Source organism: Canis lupus, chromosome 3 (assembly GCF_003254725.2).
Source record: "Canis lupus dingo isolate Sandy chromosome 3, ASM325472v2, whole genome shotgun sequence".
NCBI lineage: Eukaryota > Metazoa > Chordata > Mammalia > Carnivora > Canidae > Canis > Canis lupus.
The window spans coordinates 4,633,129-4,637,374 of record NC_064245.1 but is presented as its reverse complement, the minus strand read 5'-3'; positions in this window follow the sequence as shown (position 1 = coordinate 4,637,374).

The following is a 4,246-nucleotide window of genomic DNA, read 5'->3' as shown; positions in this document are numbered from 1 at the left end:
ATAAATGGTGCTGGGAAAATTGGACATCCACATGCAGAAGAATGAAATGCAGAAGAATAGACCACTCTCTTTCACCATACACAAAGATAAACTCAAAATGGATGAAAGATCTAAATGTGAGACAAGATTCCACCAAAATCCTAGAGGAGTACACAGGCAACACCCTTTTTGAACTCAGCCACAGTAACTTTTTGCAAGATACATCCACGAAGGCAAAAGAAACAAAAGCAAAAATGAACTATTGGGACTTCTTCAAGATAAGAAGCTTTTGCACAGCAAAGGATACAGTCAACAAAACTAAAAGACAACCTACAGAATGGGAGAAGATATTTGCAAATGACGTATCAGATAAAGGGCTAGTTTCCAAGATCTATAAAGAACTTATTAAACTCAACACCAAAGAAACAAACAATCCAATCATGAAATGGGCAAAAGACATGAACAGAAATCTCACAGAGGAAGACATAGACATGGCCAACACGCACGTGAGAAAATGCTCTGCATCACTTGCCATCACGAAATACAAATCAAAACCACAATGAGATACCACCTCACACCAGTGAGAATGGGGAAAATTAACAAGGCAGGAAACCACAAATGTTGGAGAGGATGCGGAGAAAAGGGAACCTTCTTACACTGTTGGTGGGAATGTGAACTGGTGCAGCCACTCTGGAAAACTGTGTGGAGGTTCCTCAAAGGGTTAAAAATAGACCTGCCCTACGACCCAACAATTGCACTGTTGGGGATTTACCCCAAAGATACAGATGCAATGAAACGCAGGGACACCTGCACCCGGATGTTTATAGCAGCAATGGCCACAATAGCCAAACTGTGGAAGGAGCCTCGGTGTCCAACGAAAGATGAATGGATAAAGAAGATGTGGTTTATGTATACAATGGAATATTACTCAGCTATTAGAAATGACAAATACCCACCATTTGCTTCAACGTGGATGGAACTGGAGGGTATTATGCTGAGTGAAGTAAGTCAATCGGAGAAGGACAAACATTCTATGTTCTCATTCATTTGGGGAATATAATTAATAGTGAAAGGGAATATAAGGGAAGGGAGAAGAAATGTTGGGAAATATCAGAAAGGGAGACAGAACGTAAAGACTGCTAACTCTGGGAAATGAACTAGGGGTGGTAGAAGGGGAGGAGGGCGGGGGTGGGAGTGAATGGGTGACGGGCACTGGGTGTTATTCTGTATGCTGGTAATTGAACACCAATAAAAAATAAATTTAAAAAAAGGCATATTCCAACTATATGCTCTCCACAAGATAGGTACATTAAAAGCAGATACACAGATATTGGCAATAAAAGGATGGAAGATCTACACCACACAGCAAGATTTTTAACACTCTTATGGCAATATTAATATGAAACAAGACATAATTCAAGACAGTATTACAAGAAATAAAGATGATGTTATGTAGTAAAAAGGTCAATCAATAGAATACATAACAAGCTTAAATATGCACCTGATAAGAAAGACTCAAAAAATATGAAACAAAAACTGATGGAACTAAAGGGAGAAAGAGAGAAATCTCCAATCATAATTAGAGTATTAAACACTCTTTCATAGTTATTAATAGAAAAATATGTAAAAACAGTACAAATATACAGGATGTGAAAAACAATCAATCATTGTGATATTGTTGACATTAACATAAGCATGCAAAAAACCCCAAATTCTTGCCAGGTGCAAATAGAACATTACCTGAAATAAAGCATGTACCTAGATATTCAGTAAATCTCAACAGACTTCAAAAGATTGAAATCTTAGAGTATGTTCTCTGACCACAAATAATTTAATTAGAAAATAATAGAAATAAAATACCTAGAAACTCCTCAAATATCTGGAAATTAAGCAACACACTTCTAAGTAAACATAACTGGAAAAATATCACAAAAGAATTTTCAACTGAATACTAATAAAAATAAAACATTTATGAGATACAGTGGAGTAATTCTTAAAGTGAAATTTATAAATATATATGCTAGTATTGGAAAAGAAGTTATAAAGTAAATTATTTAATTTTCCACTTAAGAAAATAAAAAATAAATAAATAACAAATTTTATACAAAGCGATAGAAAAAAGGAAGCAATAAGGAACAGAAGTCTATGGCTGACAGAGAAAATGAACAAACCCAAATTTGTTTCTTTAAAAGACTAATAAACCTGATAATCCTCTATGAAGACTAATGAATTTTAACAAAAGGAATAAAATTAGCAATAGCAGGATGAAATAAAGGCTACTGCTACAGAATATACAGATAATAAGAGAACATTATAATCAACTTCATGCCAATAAATTAGACAATGAAACAGAAACATTCCTTCGGGAAAACAGACTTACAAAAAGCTCAACTTTTGGGGATCCCTGGGTGGCTCAGTGGTTTAGCGCCTGCCTTTGGCCCAGGGCGTGATCCTGGAGTCCCGGAAGCAGTCCTGCGTCAGGCTCCCGGCATGGAGCTTGCTTCTCCCTCCTCCTGTGTCTCTGCCTCTCTCTCTCTCTCTCTCTATGTCTATCATAAATAAATAAATCTTTTTAAAAAAAACTCAACTTTTTTAAAAAACTGACAAAAGAAGAAAGAAAATCTGAAAAACTTTATATCCATTAATAAAACTAGATTGTTATTAAAAAAATCTTCAAAAAGAAATCCAGATTAGTTTAGCTGACCGTTTCTACCAAGCATTTAAGGAAGATAAAAATCTTACGCAAAATGTTTCAGAAAATAGAAAAGGAAGGGATTCTTTCCAACTTGTTTTATGAGAACAGCGTGGTCCTGATACTGAAGTGACAAAAGTATTATAAGAATAGAAAATTAGAACTCCAACTACTTTCAGCTCCAACATGAAAGCGCTTGGAAGTCATCACTCCCATCCTTAAATAACAAGAAAAAAAATGAACAAATTGAAAATCAGCCTCTCTTCTTGGACTCGTGAAAAGACCAAGGTAACAGAACAAACTGCCACCACAAAATCTGGAGAGACAGGCATGGCCAGAGAGTCATAATCAGAGAGTCAAAACTGAAGCTGAATTTCCTGTAGCAAAAGCCATAAAGAGTAAGACACTAAATGCTAGTTTTGACAAATTGCTGGAGCCTGAGAGTAAGCTAGTTGGAGAAACTTCTTAGGGCTGCAGTCTTAGGTGAGCTCACACTTTTACTTTAGGGACCCCACCAGATGATCCTAGGGAACAGCCAAGAAAGGTATCCTCTTGGCTCTGGCAAGAGGAAGGGGTAGAGTAACATTATGAAATTTGCTTAGAGCATTCTCCATAACAAATGCCTACTCTACAGTGGGAAAGATTTAATCAAAGCTTTATTCCACCATGTAGAAGGGCATTTCTCTGAGAACCAAAAGGAAATGCTAGAAATCAAAAATACTAACAGAAGTGAAAAACGTGCTTATCGGCCAAGGAAAGAGTCCGTGACTTTTAAAAGATGGGATAATAAAACTTCACAAACTGAAATGCAAAGAGGAAAAGAAAAAGTGATCGGGGAAGAAGCAGAGAAGAATGTCCAAGAACTGAGGGAGAATTTCAAATGATGTGACATGGGTATATTTATAATACCAGAAGGAGAATAAAAAGCAGAGCAAAAGTGTTTTCATAGTGGCCAAGAACTTTAGAAAATTAACAAAATATGCCAAATCACAGATCCAAGTACCTCAGAGGTAACCAAGCAGGAAAAATACCCGAAAGTCTACATTTTGGCCTATCATACATTCAGACTGCCAGAAACCAAGGACAAAAGAAAAATCTGGAAAGAAGCTGGGGTTGGGGGTGGGGAATACTTTCCTAAAGAGAAACAAAAATGAGAATTAGGAATTACAGCAGACTTCTTGTCAGAAAGCATACAAGCAAGAAGGAGTAAAGTGAAATATTTCAAATATTTTTTAAAAGATTTTATTTATTTATTCATGAGAGACAGAGTCAGAGGAGAAGAGAGGCAGAGACACAGGCAGAGGGAGAAGTAGGCTCCCTGCGGTGAGCCTGGTGCGAGACTCAATTCCGGGACCCCAGGATCACGCCCTGAGCCACAGGCTCAACCACTGAGCCACCCAGGCGTCCAGATATTTCAAATATTGAAGGGAAAAAGACCCTCCCAGTTACCCTTCAAAATTATCCTTCAGATGTGGAGGAAAATTAGAGACTTCATAGATGAACAAAAACTGAAACTTAGTAACTAGTAGACCTTGCTCTGCAAGAACTGAAGTTCTTCAAGAAAAGAATCATACA